The sequence below is a fragment of the Stegostoma tigrinum genome, chromosome 1 (assembly GCF_030684315.1).
Source record: "Stegostoma tigrinum isolate sSteTig4 chromosome 1, sSteTig4.hap1, whole genome shotgun sequence".
NCBI classification, from domain to species: domain Eukaryota; kingdom Metazoa; phylum Chordata; class Chondrichthyes; order Orectolobiformes; family Stegostomatidae; genus Stegostoma; species Stegostoma tigrinum.
In genome coordinates, this window is record NC_081354.1 from 36,378,562 (window position 1) to 36,404,905 (window position 26,344).

General features: G+C 40.1%; 1 protein-coding gene across 4 annotated transcripts in view; it reads right to left on the bottom strand.

The window, feature by feature from the left end:
- The window catches only part of kiaa1109 (KIAA1109 ortholog), a 438,508-nt gene extending 415,085 nt beyond the window's left edge, over positions 1-23,423 (bottom strand). For all 4 annotated transcript variants that reach the window (XM_048546322.2, XM_048546500.2, XM_048546414.2 and 1 more), the window contains exons 1-2: positions 23,307-23,423; positions 15,888-15,993 (exon numbers count right to left, since the gene is read on the bottom strand). The gene's annotated coding sequence lies outside the window, so the exon portion shown is untranslated. The remainder of the gene's footprint in view (positions 1-15,887; positions 15,994-23,306) is intronic.
- Between the last annotated feature and the right edge of the window lie 2,921 nt (positions 23,424-26,344).

Genomic DNA, 26,344 nt, shown 5'->3' on the forward strand with positions numbered 1-26,344 from the left:
GCTTGCCTGATGTGTGCATAAAAGGAAACAAGGGGATGAAAGAAAATAGCTGAAAAAGGGAAAGTCTTCAGTTTTAGTAATTAACAACAAAATTTAAAAATTCAGCATCTACTGTAATATTAGCAAGGCTTTCCTCACAAAAGATAACACATTCAAAATAACAGATGGTTTGCATCAATTAGTAAAGCTAATGTAACATAAAAGATTCTGCAGTAGCACACAGAAAAAGGCAACGAATCATTCAAGTTTCAGTTCCATATATCTTTAAAATTACTTTGAAGGTTGCCAAAAATATTCTTACGGTAGTAGATAATTCGAGATACACACCTACATTGTAGTTACATTTTATTGGCTTTCCACATTGCAGAATGGTCTAAAATCTTTTTCACAAGGCATACATTACAAAACAAAAATCTTCTCTCCCAGGACGAGCATTCTCCTCAAACATTAATGCTGCTGCCAATCAATGATTTTATTTTTTTTTAATTTTCTCTGGTACCAAGCTACATTAAAAAAATGTTGTCTTCAAACTCAAACTATAAACAAACTTCATAAAACATTTAATGTGTGTTCATCCCATCCTCTGAATATTTGAAAGAAACCTGAAGTCCTTCATCATATCAGATTGCTCCAATATATGCAAAAAACGAGGTTCCAAAACAAGACAAACAATGAATTGCAAAACATTAAAGGGTATATATAAAACATAAGACATAAAAACATAAATTTGAAGTGAAAATAAATTGGGAATTATCAGTATTCAGAGAGACCAAGCTGTCCCCAAAACGTAAATATCTAAGAATTTAATACTAAGGACTGAAAATACAATTTTAAAAAGTCTTCTTATAAACTGTATAACGTTATGGAGACAGATTTATTATTTTGTGGGCTTAATTTTGCAAGATTGTAGATGCTTGGTTTGAGCTTGCAAGAAGGTCAATGAAAGGACTTTGAAACTTTTTAACAAACCATTTTTTGGTAGTTTTAAGTCTTGTGGACAACTGCTTGCTTACTGGAAACGTCGAGCCCGGGTTTATGACTGTCAGATTCCAGTTTCTACTTCAGATATTGTTTGGAGGAGTTGGGGAGAGATCTGCTGAAAGAAAGAAGATTCCCAATTCAGCTTTCTTTTTCCGGGAAAAAGAAACCTTGTTGTGGGTCCAGTGTGGTAACTGCAGCCCTAGTCAAACTGACTTTGGAGGAGAATCCTCCACAAGAGTTTGCTGATATTTCTCAAACAACAGCATTTGCAAAAAGGTCCTCAAAAGACAACATCTGGCTTTGTGTGCCAGAATGTCCAATGGATTGCCATCCGAGCATCTCAAACTTATCTTTTTGTCTTCAAGTGCTAAGAACTAAGATATTTACATCCCAAGTGTTGTTTTAAGTGAATTTTTGCAGAGATAAACCTTTTTTTTAGCTTTTGCATGTGCTTTGGGATATTAAGATGGTTAAACATTTGTATTTTCAAAATACAAAAACAGTGTGCTAACCACATCAGAATTTTTTCATTCTAAGTCTAATATAGAGAAGGCATACAATTGGTAATATAGGAACTGGTTAAAACAATTAAATTAACAATCGACCCCCATGATGTAATGGCACTAGAGAAAGACAGTGCACGCCTCCCAGCTTCAAGCAAAACAATGGTGGTTCAGTGATAACGCATTTGAAATACATATAGTAATTTTATCTTAAAAAGAAAAAGAAATAGCGTAATCCGTTCTTATTTGTTTTCAAAATGTTAGGTCAATAAGAAATTATATGATCACACAACAATAATACCTAAACTGAAGTACATTCAAAGTAATTCTGCAATGTTTGCAAAAGAATACACCATATTTCAAAAGCAGAATTACTAGGTGGGACCAGAAAGAGACCAGCAAGAAATTAGAGTTCAAGGAAGGACCTGTAACCAGCACAATAAAAAGGGCTGGGTGGCAGATTGAGACTTCATGCACTGTTTAAATGGATGCACATGAACAGAGGAACCTGGGGTTCATGGGCAAAGTTCTCTGAAGGTATCAAAATATGATGAGAGAATACTTAGTAAATAAATAGAGAATAAAAAGGTAATGAATGTTTTTATCCATCCATTCATGGGATGTTGGTATCTCCGGCTTGGTCAGCATTTATTACCCATTCCCAACCATCATGGAGGTGGTGGTGACGAGCTGCCATGTTTAACCACTGCTGTCCATTTGGGTTAGATGCACCCATAATGTTACTATGGAGGAGGTTCCAGGATTCTGATCCAGCAACATTGAGGAAACAACCATACATTTCCAAGTCAGCAGCATAGCTGGTTTTGAGGGGAACTTACAGGTCACTGTGTTCCATGTATTTGCTATCCTTTTACACAGTAGACATGGTGAGACTGGAACATATTATCTAAGCAGCATTGGTGGGTTGCTGCAGCGCATCTTGTAAATGGGATATATCGCTGCTGCTGAGCAACCATGTGGATGAAGTGAACGTTAAAGGCAGAGCGTAATAACATGCAAGATGGCAGCAGGCTAAGATGCTCCCATCAGAGCTCCTCTGCTCCACCTTTGTTCTTTTTCTCTCCTTTTGGCCCCGGAGGTGAATCCTGGAGCAGGCGCAGGCGGCAGCTCCAGGATTCACCTCCAGAAGCAGCATGTGGAGAAGCAGCTCCAGAGCAGCATGGGGGAGGCAGTCCTGGAACCTACCTTGGAGCAGCTGAGCACCAGTATGGAGTAGACTGGAGATTTGCAGTGGAGCAACGATGGCTGTTGGACTCAAATCTGGTGTGGGTGATAACACCAGATGCGACAGTCCTGCACCGAGCTGTTACAATGTATTGTTTGAAAATTTTTTACCTGACTTATGTCAGTTCTTTAACAATGTCTTATTGCTAACTTCTTTTTTAAAACTGCAACTAGATTTTATTGCCCTTTTGTATCCAAGATTTCTACCTAGGTAATTGTACCCAAGATGGTGCCATAAGTGGCAGACATTGTAAAAGCTTTTCACTGTACATCTACAATGAAATACAGATGACAATGAAGGATATTCTATTCTATTCAAACAAGTTGTTGTCTTATGTTATAAAACCTTGTGATAGGATTGAAAGTGCACTCATCCAGGCAGTTGTCTAATCAAATTCTGACCTTTGACTTGACCTCAAGGCCACATTATTTATACCGCTGGCCCAGTTCAGTTTCTGATCAATGGTAACCCCTTGGATGTTGATCATAAAGGATTCGGCCAGGATAATGCCATTGAATTTCATTGGACAATAGTTGGATTCCCTCTTGGAGACAACTATTGCCTGGCACTTGTATAACACTAATGCAATATATCACTCACCAGCCCAAATCAGACAGTTCACCAGGTCTTCCAGAATTTAGACATGAATAGTTTCAATATCTGAGGAGGTACAAATTGTGCTGAACATTATGCATTCATTAATGAACATTGCTATCTGATACCTTACAATAGAAGGAATTCCATTGATGAAGCAGCTAAAGATGGTTCGGCGTAGAAGACTATTCTGAGGAAGTTACAGTGATGTCATGTGGCTGGGGTAATTGACCGCCAATAACCACAACTATCTTCCTCCACTCTAGGTATGACTCAAGCCGTTGGACAGCTTTCTCCATGCTCCCATTAACTCTAGGTTTTGCTAGGGCATCTTAATGCTCAATTAGGATAACTCAGTCAAATACGGAATTAGCGTCAAGTACAACTACTCTCATCTCACCTCCAGTTCAGCTCGTTTGTCCACATTTAGACCAGGGATATCATCAAATCCAGAGGACTGGGCTCCAAAACATGAATACAAAGAAGCTGTGTTGAATTTTTAGAAAGCTCTGGCTAGACCACAACTAGATTTCTGAATCCAATTCATATCACGAAGCTCTAGATAGAATGTGAGAATCCTTGAAAAGGTACAAAAAGGAGTTGACCAGATGTTACAGGCATGAGGAATTTTATTTACAAGGTTTGGTGGCAGAAGCTGGGTCACTCTCCTTGGAATCTGGAGATTAAATTGCTCAATAAGATTGATCAATTGATTAAAAATAGGTTGAAACAAGGTAGAAGAAAACCTGCTTTTCGCGGCTGATGGCAGAAGGGCTAAGGACGCAGAAGTTTGGTTTGGTCGAGAGATACAAGGAAGAATATTTTGAAGCACCAAATTGTAATGACCTCAAATTCAGTGCCAATGCAGACCATGGAAGCAAAGATGAACAATTATATTTAAAAGAAACGGGCTCAGTATTTAAAATGAATTTCCAAAGGCATAGGGATAGAACATGTAAGTGATACAAACAGAACTGCTCTACAGGGAACTGGAATGAGCTCTATAGGCCATATGGCATTTTCTGTGCCTTCTAAAACAAGAAGAAACAGCCTATTGCTTGTTCTACAATTACATTTTCATATAGAAGAAAATTAGAAAATGCAGTAAATGCTGCCTCACTGTATCAGGGACCCAGGTCAATTCTACCCTCAGGTGAGTGCCTGTGTGGAGTTTACACATTCTCCTGATTTCCTCCCACAGTCTAAAGATGTGCAGGCTATGTGCATTAACCATGGGAAATGCAGGGTTAGAGGGACAGGACGGGGTTGGCTTTTGGCGGGGGGGCGGGGTGCAGAGTGGATCTAGGTGAGCTGCTCTTCAGGAGGGTTGATGTGGATTTGATAGAGTGAATAGCCAGCTTCCACACTGTATGGATCTATGATTCTTTAAGAGATTCTTTAGATGCTTTAGTAAATTTGTCAATTTTATTGTAACCTGTGCTTCCGCGGAAAATAGTCTGCAACTGGTTTCCCAATTCAATCAGCTGCAGGGTACTTTGTAAAAAGCTCTTTCCAGACATAATACTCTGTGGTTAGAGCAGCTATCATAGCATTACTTTTTGGTTCAATATTCAGCAAAGAATTGTTCACATGGCATTTCTCACAGCAAACACTATTTGGACTGTTCATTCCACTTTTACATCTTACTGCCCACCTCTTAATTTAAATGTGGGAATGTTTTCAGGTAAAAAGTTAAATCCAGTATTCAAATAAGAATGTTTAAATTCTGTGCGTCGATCTGTTGGGGTCCTAAGCACTGGTCATGGCCTTGGGCACTCCAGAGGGTCTTGTTATCAGTTTGGTTGGGCCTCAACATTGGGTCCCCACAAGGTTGGGTAGGGCATCAAGTCCACATCAGGTCCACTCTACAGTGTCAGGTCACTAAATCGACGTCCGGGTCAAGCCGTCAAGAAGCCATTAAGTGGCTGGTCACTTCGTTGTCGTGGGCACGGTTCCAGCATCTGCAGTCGGGCTCTGCTGATTCAGTGTCAGGTGCTGCAGGATGTCCTGGTCTTCAGAGATAATGGGAACTGCAGATGCTGGAGAATCCAAGATAACAAAGCGTGAAGCTGGATGAACACAGCAGGGCAAGCAGCATCTCAGGAGCACAAAAGCTGGCGTTTCGGGCCAAGACCCTTCATCAGAGAGGCTGAGAAGGTTCTCTGATGAAGGGTCTAGGCCCGAAACATCAGTTTTTGTCCTCCTGAGATGCTGCTTGGCCTGCTGTGTTCATCCAGCTTCATGCTTTGTTGTCCTGGTCTTCGTTGGGTTAGATCGGCAGGTCAAAAGATCGCCGGACTTGTAAGTAGATTTAAATTGTTACTTCACCTGGAAGGTGTGCATGGGCCTTGTATAGTGAGAAAGAGAGAAGGTAAATAGCAGATGTTACCTTCCCATGCAATTGCACGGGAAGGAGTCATTGAGGTATGGCGAGGCGTTGGGGATGAATCAGAGTATCCCGGAAGAAACAGTCCCTGCGGAACGCTGATAAGTGGGATAAGGCTGACATTACTGTTCAAATACCGAAAAGTCTTTATAATTTGCATGTCGATGCATCAAAAAGTTTTGCATTCTGAAAACAAACGGCATCAAGACCAACAGGAGCGTGAATGAGAAGTGTCATAAAAATACTGCCAACAGCCAAGAACAATTCACTACCTTCTTCAATGAGATTCAACAGATTCACTTGCTCCTTTCTGGATTCCCAAATTTGCAATTAACATCAGAACAATAAATTGGATAATCAATGGGGTTCCTACAAAAGTAATTACTGGCCCAAAGCAGTTAAGATTAACTGCATGTGAAAATACTTCTGAATTTGTTTGGTGAAATGTGAATTGAAATATCAGTGGTTAATGGCCAAGCAAACAACAGTAACATTTTTATACAGCATGTTTCGCACTTTAAAATAAAGACATTTCTCGGGAATATTAGCAAACAAAATTTGAAACAAACCACATGTGGAGATATTAGGGCAAAAGACCAAAGATAATATCATGGCAATACTTTAAGGAAAATATTACAAGAGCGAGATAAAAAGCAAATGGAGTGAATTCCAAATTAATGTCCTGGCAGCTGAAGGCACTATTCTCAATAGCAGAAGGTTTAAAATAAGGTAACATCATTGTCACCAATCTAGATGTTGCAACTGCCCATAACAGTGCTAGCAAGAGTTATGACTGTCTCCTAATGAATATTGAGTACCGTTTCAAAGAGAGGACAACCTCAATCGAACTATAGTCAGACTTGGAACAGATCAAGCAAGCCAAAAACTACACTTGGGCCATCGCAGCAACAGAATTGTACAACTATAGTCTGTAACCTCATGACACAACACTTCTCTCAATTTATCATTACCATCAAGCCAGAGGACCAGCTCAGCGAAGAATGTGGATAGGCATAGTAGGTCCGGAACTAGTCATACCTAGGTATGAAGTACTAAACTGGTGAAGTTACAATACAAAGCTTCACACATGACCAAAAGCAGAAACCATAAGCAACAGAAAATTTAAGCTTGACAAATCCAATAAAATCAGATCAAAATCACGTAGTCTTGCAGAATTCAGTTGTGAACAGTGGTGGAGAAATAAAGAAATAACTGGAGGAGATAATTCCAAAAATACCTCCATCCTTAAATGAAGAAGTCTGCAGCACATCCATGCAAAAGACAAGACTGACACATTTGAAAGCTCACCTGTCGGAGACGTTGACTGTATAACCCGTCTTGGCCTCTTCCTGACATTCCTAGCATCAGATTCTAAATCTTCAAACAATGAATTCACTCCATGTGATATCAAGAAATATAACTGCAATACCAAGCAGAGAACACAATATTGCGAAGGCTATGGGTACTGATAACACTGCAATTACAGCACTGAAGACCTGCGCTACAGAACAAGATTAACATGTAAACAAGCTGTTCCAATACCATCTATTGCACAACGTAGCAACTGCCCAGCTATATATTAGGACAAAATCAATTCTGGTCATTTACAGCCCATTGTCTCATCAGCAAATGATAGATAGTAACATTAACAGTACTATCAAGCAGCACAGCCGCAGAACCAGTCTGCCCAATGAAACCGTTTGACATCTACCAAAAAGCCATTCTGCTCCTCACCTCATTCCAGCCATGATCCAACCATGGAAAGTTGATCTCATGAAATACTATCAAAATAGCATTCGATCATCAAATAGTTCCAACAAAACTGAAGTCAGTGCAAATCAGGAGAGATCTCTGCAGAGTGGAGTCATATCAAGCACAAAGGAAAGACACAAAAACAGAAATCACTGGAAAAGCTCAGCAGGTCTAAAACATAGAAACACAGGAGTTGGGAGTAGCATTGGTATTTCAGCTCTTCGAGCCCACTCCACCACTTAACATGATCGTGGCTGATCTTATCCTGGTCTCAACTCCACTTTCTGGCAGTATTTGTGGAGAGAAATCAGAGATAATGTCTGGACGTGAGTTTGCTCGCTGAGCTGGAAAAAGTTAGTTTGCAGATGTTTCATCACCATTCTAGGTAACATCAGTGAGCCTCCGATGAAGCGCTGGTGTTATGTCCCGCTTTCTATTTATCTGTTTAGGTTTCCTTGGGTTGGTGATGTCATTTCCTGTTCTTTTTCTCAGAGGATGGTAGATTGGCTACAAATCAATGTGTTTGTTGATGGATAAGATAATGTTTCAGATCCAGTAACCCTTCTTCAGAACTGACCATTTTCTCTTTGTGAAAAAAAAAGAAAAAGATAGATGTGCTTGTCAAAGATTCATCAACACAGCCCCAGGAGATCCTTGAGGTTGTGCCTTAGGGTCAATCACCTACAGCATCAAGATCAATTATGGTCTCCAAGTCAGAAAAGCATACAAAACCATTCACAAATTCCCAAGTTCTAAAGCCATCTACGCAAGACCCAGTCAGATTTCAGTCCTGTGCAGATAAGTGGCAAGTTAGAGTCATACAACAGTTGTGCCAAACAATGAACAACGAAATAGAAATTAGCAATTCTCTTTGGTAATCCATAGCATTTACATCACTAAATACTCCCACCATCAACATCCTGGGAAACCATTAATCAGAATTTAACTGGATTAGATAAATAAAATAGTAGGCCATTCCTTCACTGTCACTAGCTCAAAACTGTGAAATGCCTTCTCTAACAGCACTATGCATGTATCTACAGATTACATGCTGCAGCAGGGAAGGCGGCAGCTCATCACTTTTTTTTAAAATCAAGGATGTTAGTGCCTGAAAAGATTAACTGACATCACAAGCTAAGTTCTTCCCATAAGATTACTAGAGGATACTTCCTGCGAGGTACTAACCAGTTGTTTCTAAATTGTGTACTAGAATATTTCGGTTGTACTATTGTGCAAGTATATCTTAAGTAAATGTTTATCAAAGTATAATCATACAAACTAAAAATAGAAATTGCAGGAGCAACTCACGAGGTGTGCCAGCATCTATGGAGAAAAAAGAGAGTTAACATTGAGCCCAATGATCCTTCTTCAGACCCAGCTGACTAGTGGAGAGTATTACAACATGCTCCTGACTTGTGCTTTGTGGACAGGTATTGTGGAGAAAGATGGCGAGCTACTTACAACTGAATTCCTAGCCTCTGATCTGCTCCTGTAGTCCCAGTATTCATACAGCTGCTACAAATCAGATCTGGTTAATGGTAACCCTCAGGATATGGACAGTGGAGAATTCAGTGATGGCAATGTCATTGAACGTCAAGGACAAATGGTTAGATTCCCTCTTCTTATCGAGGGGCTTTTGCCAGGCACGGGTGTTATTTTCCATTTACAACACTATTTTGAGATATTCCAACAGTGATGTTCTAGAGATGATGTACTGATCTTCAAAAAGGACAACCACAACCACTTTGCTTTTTACATGGAAGATCCCATCTGTAGAGAGGTTTGCCCTCATTCTCAATGACGCCAGTTTTGCTAAATCGACTAGATTCTATACTTGATTTAATGCTACATTAATGTCAACAGCAATCACTCATGCCCCACTTCAGAGTTCAGTTCCTTTGTCCACATTGAAACTACAACTGTAATGAGGTCAAGAACCACGTTGCTGTGGTGGAACACAGCTTCACAGCACAGGTTCATTTTTTGCACATACTACCTAACAGCACTGTCAACTTCTTCCATCACTTTGGTGATGACTGAGAGGAGACACACTCAAGTGGAGCTAAGCTACAGAACAAGCAGGAAGTTTTTCAACCTCTGCCACCTTCACGCCAACAAAGTTATTGAGCTGCAATGCAGTAATGATGCTTGCCTATGCGTGAACACAGGATGAACTGCAGGCCATGTTAACACCTTTATGGAGGAATGAGAGCATGAATCTCGTAAACATCCGCAGGACGTAGGTCCGTCGCCAACCTCACCCATCGTTGCTGAGCGAACCCCCGATGAAGGTCCACGGGAAGGCCCTCGGAGAACATTGGCCACTTCCAATACCTCGGGAGAATCCTGTCAAAGTAGTGATTGAAGAGATCCAACACCATGTCCAGTGTGCTAGTACAGCTTTCAGTGGCTGAAGAAAAAGGGTACTCAAGGATAATTACATCAGATCTGACATCAAGATTATGCTATACAGAGCTGTTGTGCTTCCTGCCCTCCTTTCTGGTTCCGGAGATGTAAACTGTCTACAACAGACACCTCAAGGCGCTGGAGCAATACCACCAAAACGATCAGCAAAAGATCCTGCAAATTTGCTGGGAAGGCAGATACACCAACATCAGCATCCTCAACCAGGCCAACAGAGGCACTGACTACACTTGATTAATTGTGATGGGGTGGGAACATCATCCACACAACCAACACAAGGCTCTAAGCAGGTGCTCTACTCCCAGCTCTGAAAAGCCCAGGTGGACAGAGGAAGAACTTTAGGGATACCCACAAGACCTCAATGGCCAACTGCTGTTTTCCCACCAACACCTGGCAAATCAATGGCACAAGACCAAAATGGAAGAGGAGCATCTTGGAAGGCATTGAGTACTTCAAAACTTGACGTTAAGAAAAAGAAGCCAGACGAAAACAGCATAAGCAGTGTGCTGCCACACCAATACCCCACCCAACCCTTCCTACAACCACGTTTTGGCCCAAGTGTAGCAGAATTGTGGAAGATGCATCAGACTGTTTAGCTGCCTACAGACCCACACTGACACTGGGAGTAAGTCATTCTCGGCTGCCAGGAACCATCATTGATGATGAATGATGATCATGCTGAGTGAATCAAATTGGCTGAAGACTGGTACTGGTCAAGGCGAAGGCCTCAGGGGGAGGTAGATATGGTCATTCACTCAGCTCTTCTGGCTGAAAAAAAAAAGATGCTCGTGCTTCAATCTTGTCTTTTGCATGGATATACTGGCCTCCACCATCATTGGGGATGAGGATATTTCTGGAACATATTCCTCTTGCTAGCTGCTTAACTGTGCACCACCATCCACAATTGGATGTGGCAGGTCTGCAAAGCTTAGATCCGATCCATTGGTTATAGAATAGCTCAGCCTTCTCTATTGCATGCTACTTCTACTCTTTACATGCAAGTAGTCCTGTGATGTAGATTCACCATGTTAATGGCTTTTTAAGTATGTTTGCTGCTCTCCTGGCATGACCTCCTGTACTCTTCATTGAACGACAATTAATCTTCCAGGTTGATAGGAATGCTAGAATGGGAGACTTGCCAGGCCATAAAAGTTAGATTGTGGTTGAGTACAACTCTGCTGCTATTGATGGTTCACAACACCTCATGGGTAGCCAGTTTTAGACTTCAAACAAATCCAGCAGTGTATGATTAACCATAAAGGACTGGTGCAGCAGCAGGCAGTGGACTGGTAAGGACAAGGTCAAGTAGAATTTTCCCTCAACACCTGCTACAAGTCTCATCAGCTACATATCTTAGGACTCAGCCAGGACAGTCACTAGTGGTGCTAACAAGCCACTTTTGGTGATAGACAGTGAGGTCCCCTACCTAGAGTACATTTTATGCTTGTGCCACTCTCAAAGGTTCCTTCATGTGATATCCAAGATGAAAGAGTACTGACAGGAGGAAGGGCAGTAGATGTTAATTCAACAGAAAGTTTCCTTGCGTATATTTGGCCTGATGCCATGAGATTTCATAGGTCTGGAGTCAATGTTGATAGCTCCCAAGTGCAACTCATTCCTAACTATATTGTGCTACTACTTCTGATGGCTCCGTCCACCCAGTAGACATGGCAGACCCAAGGATTGTGATGGCATCTGGTACATTGAGAGATAGACTAGTCAAGCCAAGACTAGTCAATGGGCTAGCTTTCTAAAATTTGGTGCTGTCGGAAAGTGCGGTCTCTTTAAAACTTTTATTTTCTAGTACTTTCTACGTAACATGTCCTCACACAGTAGTTGCTTCCTTTTCCTAAATATAAAAGATTCCTAATCAGAAAAATGAAAGTAAGGTGAGAAAGAACACTACCTATACCACTTTGTTGCATAGGCTGAAATAATTAACCCGCACCATAATCAATGTATCGCGTTGGGAAGTATATGTTTTTTCCCGCCCCAAACAGAATGAAAACTGACCTTCATCTGAGGGTGGGTAAGGGGAGACAGTTGCTCTGACACCGTGATTAATTGCCCCATGCTCATGAGCTAAAGGGTTCAGACACAGCATAGATTGCCACTCCCAAAATAGGACACATATCAAGAACTGTTAGAGTTAGAAGGCAGACTGAACCAACTGATTGCCTACTCCTATTTATCCCCTGGTATCACTGATTTGACACAGGTTGCGTAACTTTTATTCAGTCCTTTCTGAAGAATTTTCAGAAAGTTTATTAAGTTTGTTGAGAGGCAGCAGTTTAGATATGATGCATTTATCAAATGAAGGTTACTGTGCCCCTCAAGTCTGCTTCACCAGTTAGTAACATCATGGCTGATTTGATTTTGGCCTCAACTCCACATTTTAACCTGCCTCAGGCAAACCTTAACTCCCCTGTTAGTCAAGGATCAATTAACCAATCTACTCTCATCTTAAAATTATTCAATAACTCTGCTTCTACCACACTGGAGGCACTTGAAGACACTCAATCCTCTGAAGAAAGGTGACAAAAGATGCACAGATTCAGGAAAGAGGCTGGCAAAGTTTGCCAATACGTGGATGTCAGACACTAAGTGCAACAGGATAATCAGTGTTGATACTCATATTCTGATGAAGGGTCACAATCCAAAACATTGACTTTTCTGCTCCTCTGATGCTGCCTGACCTGCTGTACTCCTCCAGCTTTTCACTGTGTTGACTTGATACTCATTACTGCAGTCACAGCTCAAGGTGGGTGGGGTGGGGTGGGGTGGGGTGCAATGCTGGGATGAGGGATTCAACCAGAGCAAGAGAAAAAAAAAGATTAAGGCTTGGCTCCCAAGGATCATCCAAATGCATTTGCTGGAAATTAATGAGTAGGAAAGGTTTAGAGGGATATGGGCCAAATGTTGGCAAATGGGACTAGATTAGTTTAGGATATCTGGTCAGCATTGACAAGTTAGACCAAAGGATCTGTTTCCACGCTGTACAGATCTACGACTCTATGCTACATAGGCAAGATTATGGCCAAATCAAGGTAGCTACATTTTGAAATGTATGAGTAGATAATTAATAACATGAGAAAACGTTAGGCTGAACATCGGAAGTACAATAAAGTTTATGCAAGTTGGGCGGAATCAGCATTAAACTGATGTCCAAGCCTGAGACAGGCAAGTGAAATCAGAGGTCATTCATTAAGCAGAGTACTTAATCATCTATTTTCAACAATTTAAATCTTTCCTGTCGCCATATTGGAACAGTGACTGATGCCCAAACTTTCACAAGGACCATCTGTTGATGAGTCCTGTGAATCATTGTTGATAGACTTGCACCAAACAGGCAAAAGGACAATTAAGATTGAAAATCTTTTCAAATTAATTGTACATTAATTTCAAAGACCAGCAGATTATACAACAGAAAGTTAATTAATTCTCCTACTGTCACTTCCAGTAGATCAAAAGCAGCAGCTAGAAATCAGCATTGTGTCTCCAACTATCAACAAGATAAAATCCTTGAGGTGCTCTGATTGGTGAGGCAGCTTAAGACCGTGGAGCATACCCTTCAGTGATAGTATCCACTGTTTTTCACAAAACACTGATGGCTCATTAAAATTTATTGAATTGGCAGTCTGATCGATGTTAATATCAATATCACTTGGGATCAATAATCATTGCACCGGTTGATGTGGGTATGATTACATGAAGCACCAGCAAAAAAAGCCAAAAGAACAGTTTTGATTCAATAAAGTTGTCATCAGCAAGTCAGCCCTGCTTCCGAGTTCTGATAGCAGGCCCACACATTACCCCAACTCCAGTCCTCTTCCTGCTACGCCATGAGAAATATTACAGAAACCACTGCTGTGGCTGTCACATTCTAAGTTTATTTGCTTTTACGAAGAATCGGAATTTGTGGCTCATCTCATTGTCACGTTGGGTCTTTTTCAAACTAAACTGCAAGCACCATGAACTTGCTATTATTTTTCCGGAACTGTTTGTTCCATTATAAAAATAAAATACTTTGAATGAAAGCTTTTTTTGGAAGATAAATTTTCATTCTGCTATAAGCACGAAGCTTCAATTCAGAGTTAAAAACAGAGAACTTTTATCGATTATAGATTTGTAATTGTACAGAACAGCTCATCAAAAGTGATTGATAGGTCCTTAATTTTCATATTAATGTAAGATTTTCCTATAGCAAAACCATGAGGTAAATCATCACAAGCATACTTTTCTACATACCTGTTGCTAATATATTCAGATTACAGCTTGTAATAGCAATCAAGTCATACTTGACAACAAACACATATCTAAAGGTTACGTTAGCCATCTGAATTATATAACAGCATAAAAATTTCTGTTAATGTTCAACACGCAAACAAAGAAACCCAACTTTCCAATGATAACATTGACATCAACTTGCCTGAGAGCATTGTATGCTTGCCTCTTGAAATATTTTTATCAGTTCTTGAAGCTGACAACAAATTTTAAATGAATCACGTTTAAAAGAAATAATCCTAAAACGATAAAACACAATGGAACAATTCAACTCATCATTCCTGTGCTGACTCTTTGGTGGAGATATCCAATCATTCCAGCCTCCAGCTGTTTATCCAGAGCTATGTAATTTTTTCCCCTGTTTAAATATTTATTGTCCACTCTATTTCGAATGCAACTTTTGAATTTGTTTTGACCTCCCTTTGTGCAATGCATTCTGGGTCAAAAAAAAACTTGTTGCTCTTTCTGGATCTTTAATCAATCACTGTTAAAAAAAGTGCAAAGAAGCATTCTGAACCAGTAGTTAAATTCAGTATCGATCTGCAAACAACCTTGCGCCAACAGTAAAGCACCAAATTAAATTGGAAGAAAACGAAAACGAAAGAAACATCATCAAATCCTGTGGTCCAGACTGGTACCATCAAGCTGCGTTTCCTTGATATTTTTTCCAACCATGTCTGTCATTGTGTTTCTGTCCATTTGTTATGGTGGAATTTAGAAAGGGCTAGAGTTTTGAGTTTAGTGCTACAGGCTAACCATTACGATGGAGAGACAGGCATTGATAAAGCAGCTTAAAATTATTGGGGCTAGTACACTAACTCGATGAACTTAGGGCTTTGTGGCACAGTGGTTATGTTCCTAACTCCGAGCCAAAAGGTCCAGGATCGAGTGCCACTTGCTCCAGTGGTGTGGATTCACATCCCTGAGCAGGTTGATTGGAAACTATCAAACCGGTGGAACTCCTTTAGTGATATCCTCAGATTGAAGTGATTGAACTCCAACTACCATATCCATTCTTCTTTGTACAACACATGAGTCCAACCAGTCCCTCCCATTCCCACTGACTAAACCAAACGTCCTGTCCTCTTCTGAGTTGAGGTTATCACGTATCTCCAATCTTTCCAAATAACTGCAATCTCTCATTCTTTGTACCATTCTGTTCAATCTCTACAGCCCCTTCACTCATTCTTTAAAATCCTTCCTAGTGTGATGACCAAAACTGAACACAAAATTCGAGTAAGGCCAAATCAGAGTATAATAAACTTTTGGCACAACTGGGTTCCATCTGTATTTTGTTCCTTCATTAATAAAGCAAAAGATCCCATATTATTTTTAAACTGCTTTCTCAAACTGTTCTGCTAACAAAGATTTGTGTAAATACACAACCAGTAGTCTGTATTCGTGCATCTTGTTCAAAATTGCACAATTCACTTAGTAGTGCCTCTCACAACCTTCTTACTAAAACACATCAGTTCATCTTTTCTGCATTCAATTTCATCTGTCACCTATCAATAAGTCTGTCTACATCCTCCCAAATTCTGCTACCAACCACCTGGTCATTTACTGCAAGATCAGCAAACAGGCTAATTCAATTGCAGAAAATTCCATCAAAAAAACTTTTATGTGCTTAAACGCAGTTGTTCAGAACAGTAACTAGACGAGTTTTGTTTCAAAAATAAATATTTCGCCCAAAATAAATTTAACTAAAATCACTTACCTGCGTTTTAATTTGACAATTCTCTTCTATACATCAAAAACAGGTTTAGGATATCAGCACATGACTGCAAAAAATTGCAACAGACATCCCCACTTTGACATGAAACCTAAAACATAAGGTTTAAAAAGAAATTACTCAAGTACACAGGTTCAAATAAAATATGTTAAGTAAATTTCAGGTGTTGCTTAATATCAATACACTAATAAAAAGGCATTTAAAGCCAAATTTAAAAGATTCACCAATAAACTTTGTAAAGATCACACATTTTCAACTTCTTTTTTGGAAATCTGGAAGTGCCTGCTAGAAACCAGGGACTACTGCAGTTTTAAAAATCATGCTTACTTTTGAAAGCTGTGCACAATAATGTGTTTTCCTGGAATGGTAAATGCAGAAGCAAACACCACAGAGCTGATGGATTTGGAACTTAAAGAAATTGGAAATTGTCTACTTGCTCGCTGAGCTGACTTGTTTTCGTTCAGACATTTCGTCACCATGCCAGCTAACTTCACCAGTGAGACCTCCAATGAAGCGATGTTGTTTTACTCTGCTTAGGGTTTATATCGTCTGGTCTGTAATCGTGAGTGGGGTCATTTTCGATTTTGATCTGTACAGGTTTGTATATGGGGTCCAATTCTATGTTTGTTGATGCATCACAGGTTGAGAACCATACCTCTAGGAATTCCCATACATGTCTATGTTTGGCTTTGGCTACTATAGTTACGTTGTTCCAGTTAAACTGATGGTCTTCATTGTCCAACTGTACTGATATTAAAGAAAGTTCATAGTGTCATTTTGCTGCAAACTGATGTTCAAGTATCTTGATGGCTCACTTCCTTCCTGTCTGTCCAAAGTAATGTTTGTGGTAATTGTTGCATGGTATTTTGTAAACTACGTTGATTCTACATGTTGCGGAAAGGGGTCTTTGAGCCAACTTAGTTTATAGCATTTGTGGGCAAGAGTGAGAATGGACAAGTTTTTGTTATTTTAATTCAGATCATATGTTAAATATAAAAATAAATATAACAAAACCCACGTGTGTGTGTGATTTGTACAGCCACAGCCTTTAAACTGTTAAACACTTGTTGAATAGGCTAATATGCGCTTTCTAAAAAAAGTTTCCACTCTGCATCAGTTCCACACTGCCAGAGGGGTTAATTTTCAGACAAGATGTCAAACAGAGATTCCACCTGCATTCTTGGGAAAATGTAAAAAACATCCTATGTACCATCCTTCGGAAAAATCAGGAACCTCCCCCTGACCCCCACAGCCTGGGCAACATTTACCTCTCAACAAACAACCAAACCAAATAACTTTGTCGTTTAGTTCATTTCTGTTGCAGGTCCTCACAACATTCAAAATTACTGCCATATTGCTTAAATTACAATATGAACTACAGGTCAGGAGACTTCACGTTATGCACTGTAAAGCACTTGCTTGAAACCAATGTCACAAAGAACCAGACGGAGGCTTCTCTTTCTCTTTGTATCAATTCTTCTTTTGCAAATTATGCTCCATTATAATTGATAACAAATTCACATCAGCAAAAATCTTATCCTGTTGCCTTCAGAGCACACATGAACATTTCCATAAACTTACTCAACATTTCTTTTATTCCTAAATTAAGCAGACTAGTGATGGCATTGCAAACAATATAGGCTTAAATGATCATCCCAAGAAGATTTACAGAGTGTGTTTATAAATAGAAACATACAAATTAGGAGTGCGAATACGCAATTCATCTCTGCGAGCCCCCTCCACCATTTAACAGGATCAAAGCTGATCCTATTCTGGTCTCAATTCCACTTTCCTACCTGCTCCCTGCTGTCCTTTGTTCCACTTCTCATCAGAAACATCTATTTCTCCCCTGAATCTGTTGATTTGTTCTGCTTCCAATGTACTCTGGGGCAGTGAGTTAAACTGATTTACAAGTGTCTGAAAGAAGTAGCTTCTCCTCATCTCAATGTTGAACCTACCTCCTCTCACTCTGTATCAATGACCTCTTGTTTGAGACTGTCCCACAACAGGGAACAGCTGCACAACGTCCACCTTGTCAATCCTCTTTATCATTTTATATACCCTAATCAGATTCCCACTCATTCTTCTGAACTCCAGCAAGCACCAGCCCAAGCTAATCCACCTTGCCTCGTACAACAGCCCTTGTGTCCCTGGAATCAATATGGTGAATCCACTCTGAAATGTCTCCAGTGCCATCACAGCCTTCCTTAAGTAAAGGGATCAAAACTTGACACATTACTCCAGGTGTAGTTTCACCAAATCCTTATATAATTGGATTAACACTTCTTTGCTCTTATAATCCAGTCCTTTTGCAAAAAAAAATGCCAAGATTCCTTTTGCCTTTCTTAATAAATGTTGTACCTGCATACCAACTTTCTGTGATTGATGCACAAGGACACCCAGAATCCTCTGCACTGAGGCACTTTGAATCAGTTTGCTACTTAAATAATAATTTTCCATTATTTTTCTGGCTAAAGCGGACAATATCACACTTATTCACATTAAACTCCATCTGCCAGATTCTAGCCCATTCTCCTAGCCTATCAATATCTTTCTGTAAGCTCCTTATCTCCTCATCACAGCCTGATATCCCACCTATTTTATAATCATCTGTGAATTTTGCTTTGTTACACTCTGACCCTGCTTACAGATAATTTATATAGATTGTACATAATGGAGGTCCAAGAACTGAACCCTGTGGCACCCCACGAGTTACAGTTTGCCATCCAGAAAAGGACCCATTCATCCCAAAAAAAATCCTATTTTTTGTCAGTTCGCCTATCCTCTAAGCCAATATTTTAACCCGAGCCCCTGAGGTCTAACCCACTAGATCAGTCCTTTACGCAGCACCTTGTCAAATGCCTCTGGAAGTCTAGATTGACTACATCCACCAGATCACCATTATCCACCTTGATGGTTACATCCTCAAAGAACTCTAACAAGTTTGTTAAGCACAACCTGGCCTCCATGAAACTATGTTGACTTTGGTGAACTGACCTTAGTTTTCACAAAGTGTTCAGTTATCCCCTCCATTATGACTGACTCCAGAAACTTATCCACTACAGTGGTCAAAAAGACAATTAGGCAGAAAGTGGGAAACTGCACATCTTTTTTGAATAAACATGCCACATAGGTAAGTTTCCAACACATTGGTACTTTTCCAGAATCCAAAGAATTTTGGAATATCACAACTAATGCATCCTCTTCTATCTCTGCTGCCACCTCCTATAACATCCTACGGTACAGGTTTTTAGGCCCAGGGGTCTGATCTGCCTTGAATGCCAATTGCATCCTCTAAGGCTGTTCTGTTCCTTTTCATATACTTATAGAAGCTTTTGGTATCGGTGCTTATGTTTTCTGCTAGTTACCTTTCATAGTCCATCTTAGCTCATTTTATTTTGTTTTTAATAACATTTTAACTTATGTGTAAAATCACATGGCCTCCATGGCACCACGAACCATTGCTATAAAGGTACACCCTAGTTTTCGCCTTTATTTTATCCTTGGCTTCCTTGTGAAGCTATGGACAATTTTTCACCTCTTTCCAATTCCTCTTCTTCTCAGGAATACATGTTAATTGAGAGATGTTTAGTATCTCCCTCAGCATGTGCCATTTATCTTCAACTGTCCTACCCTTTAATATTTTTGCCCAGTACCCTACAGCCAACTCCATCCTCAGGCCGGCATACTTACCTTTGCCAAACAAATTCTTGAATGTTGCTCTGTAGTTACTCTTTCCAAGAAGATCCTTAACTACAAGGCCATTTATCACTCCTTCCTCACTATATAATACCAAATCTAAAGTAGCCAGTTCACTGGTTGGCTCCACAACATGCTGCTTTAAGAAACAATCCCTAATTCGCTTTATAAACCATCCGTCAAGGCTACCCTTGCCAAGTTGATTTATCTAGTCAATATGCATGTTAAAATCACTCAATTGCCATTGTGCCCTTCTCATATGCCCTCATTATTTACTGGTTTATTTCTCATTTTGTTTCCAGTATCCTGCTTTGGAAGTACTGATCATTGCCACAAAACAAAAGACAAAGGCAAGAAGCTTTATCCTACCATAAACATAGGGCACAAAAGTTTAATCTCCTAGAAATGATGTTTTTCTCTTCATTGAGCCAAGTTATTCAAGATGTGAAAAGAAGACCTCAGAGGTTTAAAAAACCATGAGGGATGTCGATACGGTAAATAAGCAAGGTCTCTTCCCCAGGGTGGGGAGTCCAAAACTAGAAGGCACAGGTTTAAGCCAGAGGAAGTGGTAGAGGCTGGTACAATTACAACACGTGAAAGGCATCTGAATGGGTATATGAATAGGAAGGGTTTAGAGGGATGTGAGCCAAATGCTAGCAGATTGGACTAGATTTGTTAAGGACATCTGGTCAGCATGGATGAGTTGGACAGAAGGGTCTGTTTCGCCATTGTGTGCCTCTATGACAAAGTTAAAATGTTTGCACCACATAATTCTGAGCAAAAGAAAGTTCAAAGCTGATCAGCAACCTGTATTATTTTCTCCCTCATTCTCGAGCTTCACATTCTATTTACAAACATGGAAAGAGCAGCATTATTTCCCCATTACAAAGCTTTACTGATATCTGAATGAACAATAATTACTGAATGAAAACAAAATACTATGGATGCTGAAAATCTGAATCAAACAGCATATTTGATTCAGAAAACAGCCATACCAGACTAGAAACATTAATTCTGTTTCTCTCCACAGATGCTGCCAGACCTGCTGAGTTTCTCCAGCATTCTGTTTGATAAGGCGTCTTGAGCAGTTTTCCCAGAATGTAGGATGCTGATAATGGAAAAGTATTGCTTCCCAGTCCAGTTCAAAGTCATAGAACAAAAAAATTTATTTTGTTCAACTATGACTTCTCCTCCTTAAGAGGACAGACAGCTTAATGGGGAAAAAGCCCACTATGGTAAAGGGCTTTCCGTAAAGCAGCATTAAATGTGTTTGAGAGCACCTCATTAATAACCCAGAAAAATAGTGGTCAAAATTCTGAAAATGTCCATTAAATAAGAGAGAAAAGAAAAGCCAACTTTGCTACAAGAAAAATCTTTTAACATAACAACATATGCTTCTTTTTAAGGAATTCCAGCTCTCTGCACATATAAAGAATTCCAGTTCATAAGAACATAAGGAATCGGGGTAGGACATTTGACCTCTTGAGTCTGTCCGCCATTCAATTAGATATGTGGCTGATCTCATCACGGACTCAGGTCCACTTACCCACACGCTCACCATTACGCTTAATTCCTTTACTGTTCAAAAGGAACCTTTGCCCTAAAAACATTCAACAGCTTCACTAGGCAAGGAATTCCACAGATTCATAACCCTTTGGGTGGAGAAGTTCCTCCTCAACTCAGTCCTAAATCTACTCCCCTTTATTTTGAGGCTATACCCCTTAGTTCTAGTTTCAACAACCAGTGGCAATAACCTCACTGCTTCTATCTTATCTATTCCCTTCGTAAATTTCATATGTTTCTATAAGATTCGCCACATTCTAAATTCCAATGAGTGTAACTGCAGTCTACGCAATCTCTCCTCATAACCCAACCCTCTCAATTCTGGAATCAACCAAGTGAATATCCTCTGCACCTCCCCCAGCGCCTGTGCATCCCTTCTCACGTAAAGAGATCAAAACTCTACCAGTCCTCAAGCTGTGGCCTCAGCAGCACCCTATATAGCTGCAGCGTAGCCTCCCTGTTTTAAAAATCATCCCTAGCAATGAAGGATAATGTTCTATTTTCCTTCTTAATTCCCTGCCACACAGGCAAACCAACATTTTGTGATTCATGACAAGGACACACAGGGCCATCTGCACAGCTGCATGATGCAATTTTTCACCATTTAAATAACAGTCAGTTTGCTGTTGTCACTCCCCTCAAAATGTATGTCCTCACATTTACCAATGTTGTACTCCATCTTCCAAACCCTTGCCCATGCATAATCTATCTATATCCCTCTGCAGACTTTCACTGTCCTCTGCACACTTTGCTCTACCAATCATCTTAATGTCATTTGTGAACTTTGACGATACACTCAATCCCCAATTCCAAATCATCCATATAAATTATAAACAATTGCTGCCCTAACACTCATTCCTGAGGTACACCACTGGCCACTGATCGCCAACAAGAAAAAACACCCATCTATCCCCACTCTGTTTTCTGCTAGTTAACCAATCCTCTATCCATGCTACTACATTACCCTAAACACCATGCACCTTTATCTTATGCAGCAAACCTTTGCACAGCACCTTCCCAAAGGCCTTCTGGAAATCCAGATACAGCACTTCCACTGGTTCGCCGGTGCCCACTTCTGTTGAAATGCCCTTGAAGAATTCATATAAATTAGTTAAACTTGACCTGCCTTTCCATGGCATCTGCATCTGCCTGATGGGGCAATTTCTATCCAGATATCTCACGATTTCTTTCTTAGAAATAACTTAATTTCTGTAGTGGAGAAAATTCTTGAATCTAACAGACCTACCGTTACCCAACTTTTGTCCACTTTCTTTCTTTAAACGCTGATACCATATTTGCTGTTTTGCAATCTGTCAGAACCATCCCAGAGTCCAGCAAATTTTGGCAAACCACCACAAGCACATTTGCTATTTCCCTTTCCATCTCCTTTAGTACCCTGGGTTGCATTCTATTAGGGCCAGGTGATTGGTCTACCTTTATTGCCATTAGCTTGCCCAGCACTTTCTCTTTCGTTCCATGCACATACAAATGCTAATTATTCAGATTATGCACAAACTGGCAAATAGTCTATTTAATTAAATCAAATCTAAAACATTTTTAGTAATTAAGTGAAATGGCAAAACAAAATTGAATGATTTAAAAATTTATAACTAAACTTAAAATGTTAACTTTTTAGGCAAAATTTATATGATCTCAAAACAAATTTTCATTCACTTGTAAAAAGTAACAAATTTAACCCCCTCGACACCACGCTTACAATCAATGTTGATATCAGAAGAGCCTAGATTTACCCAAGAATCAACAACTACTCTGCATCAGGAAGGGCAAACAATTGAGCAAAGCAGAATCGTGGCACGCATGCGCAAAACGAGTAGCGCAATGTCTACCGGGATATGTAGTCTCCCTGAATTGTTTTGAACTCTCCAGATTCAACAACCACCAGCTCTGCGGGTCATCTATCTATCCTGCCTTTCAATGTTTTTATACACTAAAACTGGGTATGTTTTGTTGTTAAATGTAGTGTGTCATTCTGGATTTTGTGTGATGCAAACTGTCTTCTTCTTTCGGCCCAAAACCCCTCCCTTCGTTTCCCCAGCAAAAAAAATGTACCGGTCTACTCCCTGCGCCCGGCTATCTCTCGATCTTGCCCGTACTCGGGTTGTCTCCTTACCGCCTCCTCACCTTACTGAGGCCTCCTGATCCATCGGGGCCGTTCACGGCCGGGAGCGTTAGTAGTAGCAACTCACTTAGGAGCGCGCTACACGGAACGTCGCGAGATAGCTGTGAGGGAGCACAGCTCATGCGCGCCCGGGTGGCTGCCGGTTAATTCCGATCCTTATCAACATGTAGGAGGGTGGAGGGATAATTTCTGAACTCGTACGTACAAGGCTCAAAGAAAAGAAACAAAAACAGAAATTGCTGAAAAAGTTCTGCAGGTTTGGCAGCATCTGTGGAGAGAAACCAGAGTTAACTTTTCGTGTCCAGTAACCGTTCCTCAAAACAAGCCCATTTTAACCTTTCAGTTCAACGTATGGCTATTTTTTCTTTGAGAATACCAAGGGCTTTTGGGGTAAAGTAATAACGTAAACCGGTACTAAACGAAAGCAAATGCTGGAAATCTTGAAATTCTGAACAAAAGTTCCTCAGAAGGATCACCAGACTCGAAATGTTAACTAGGATAATAAAATGTGAGGCTGGATGAACACAGCAGGCCCAGCAGCATCTCAGGAGCATAAGCAGCAAAAGTGAAGAGAAAAATGGTTTTCAGACACTGTTGAATTTCAAAATTGTTGGGCTTGTTGCTTTAAAGAGGTGGGAAGTCAGTTATAATATGCAAAGGCCCTATTAAGGGCTATTTTACAAGGCTGTCAAAATACTGATGATGGATCTATCCTCCGAAATGATTGGTCAGAGATCGCCAGTTGAATCAAAGTGGTCTCTCTGCGGCAACATAGGGAGCAATTTACAATTTACTTTATTAAATCAAAATTCAGGCAGTCGGCACGGAAGGCAGCGTCGTCAAAGATTCTTTGGGGGACAGTTAGCATGAGCAGATTTACGATTCTTTAATATTTTCTTCTGCCTGCCTATTGTCTGTGTAGTATATGTGGTTAATAGCTATATGCCAGATTGCAGAGATGTCAGATTACATGGACAGGGACCTGAGTAAAGATTCTAGTGAAAACCTGAACTGTGCCTCTGCACATTGTGTAAATAATTCATAAATGGTCATCTGTTCACATTATTATGGTACCTAGTACTCATCTCTTGAAGGCCTCCAGAACCTACTTTTGATATTAATACAGGGTACATGGCCCCTGAATTCCTCAGCATTAGCCACTGTTCTGGTGGGGCTCTGATGCTCTTCTCAATGATGCATGGAAGCTACTCAATTAATTGTCTGTTCAGGGATAAGCCCCACCAACTAACCAAACATGTTGCCACCAGGCATTTCTGATCATTGGTGGGATATCTATTGAAATGGAAGTATCCTGCCGAACATTTAAAGTCAATTTGTTTTCAACAAACCCCCAACTTCGTAGATCTGAGCCATTAACTTTGAACCTCTAAATGCTGAGTGTTTCTAGCTGTTATGATTATAGTAAAAGTAGACTAAGAATATTCAATTTTCATCATTTGATTTTAGTATCTGAGCCTTCCCTGGACTAAACTGTGTCTTAAAGAACATTACTGACCTAAAATGCTGTGATCATCTGACAAGCCAAAGAAACCTATATGGAATATACAAATCCAGCTGCATCAGAATTGCAACTCAAACCATAAAATGTAGAAGCAGAAGTAAGCAACTGGGCCATTTAGTCTGCTCTGCAGGTCTAAAAACCCTCAGTCCTACTTCCTTGCCTTTTCCCTCATAACCCTTGAATCACTTAAAAATCTGTATAACTCAGCCTTGAAAAACCTTAGTGACACAGCCTCTGCAGTTCTCTGTGGTAAAGAATTTCACAAATTGCACTCTGGGAGAAGAAATTTCTCTTCATCACTATCTTAAATGAGAAACCCATTACACTCATGTTATGATTCTGGTTGTAGGCTCTCCCACAAGGGGAAACAATTTAGAATCATAGAATCCCTACAGTGTGGAAGCATTTGGCCCATCAAGTCCAAACTGTGAGGGGTTCTGTGTAATCTAAGATGGAGAATGGGAGAAAATTGTGGCATAAGACCTGCACCTCTTTTGAGGTTTTTTTTCAATGTTGAAGCTGATTTCCTCAAATTAATGGAGCAGAAATTATATTTTATAAGCTGTTGCATTGTTTTTGAACTTTTAAGGGAAAAAATCAAAACAAAAGTACTTCTAAAAGGGGACAAATTAAGAGTGCAAGTACCATATGGGTGGTGAGAAACCAGAAGTGAACCTGCAATAGCTGACTGACCAGGCAATGAACTTGCACAGGTGACTGCTTATGCTGTTTAGTAACAAGTATCTCTGGACATTGGAGTTAGGTTTAGGAAAAATAAACAAACAGTGAAATTCACAGCTGACCATGGAGACATGTCAGGAGAATTGCTTACATCAGGGAAGCAGACTAACGTTACTTTTTTTGTCGTTTACAGTTTTGTTGATATGTTTGTTGAGATCTGTCTCTTTATTAAACTTTCTTAATAGAAAACATAGGTACAAAGTTAACAGAGAGCAGTAAGACTGTGCTATATTCTGGGTCTGTAGATTGTTAAGGTGCAAAGATGGCGTTTAGTAGAGTGATGTGCTCTTCCTGTCGGATGTGGAATATTAGGGAGAATTTCAATGTTAACGATGATCATGTCTGTAGAAAGAGTTTCGTTGCGAATCCCAGTGGATCACATGGATAGGTTGAAGTGGCAATAAGCAGCAATGAGGAAGTTAGAGGAGCTGGGGATGGCAATTTCAGGAAGATAGTAAAACCATATTTGGGTAGATGGGTAACCTCTAGGAAAGATAGGAGAGGTAGGTAGGTACCAGAAGTCACCAGTGATTATCTCCATCTCAAACAAATATGCTGTTTTGGAAAATGTAGGGGTGATGGACTGTCAGGGAACTGTAGCACTGACAACCAAGTTTCTGGTACTGACACTGACTCTAATGTAACAAGGGGTACATCAAGTTCCAAGCGATCAATTGTGATAAAGGACACACTAGTCGGAGGCACAGAAAGACGTTTCTGCAGCTGACAATGAGACATCACAATGATGTGTTGCCTCCCTGATGCCAGGGTCAAGGA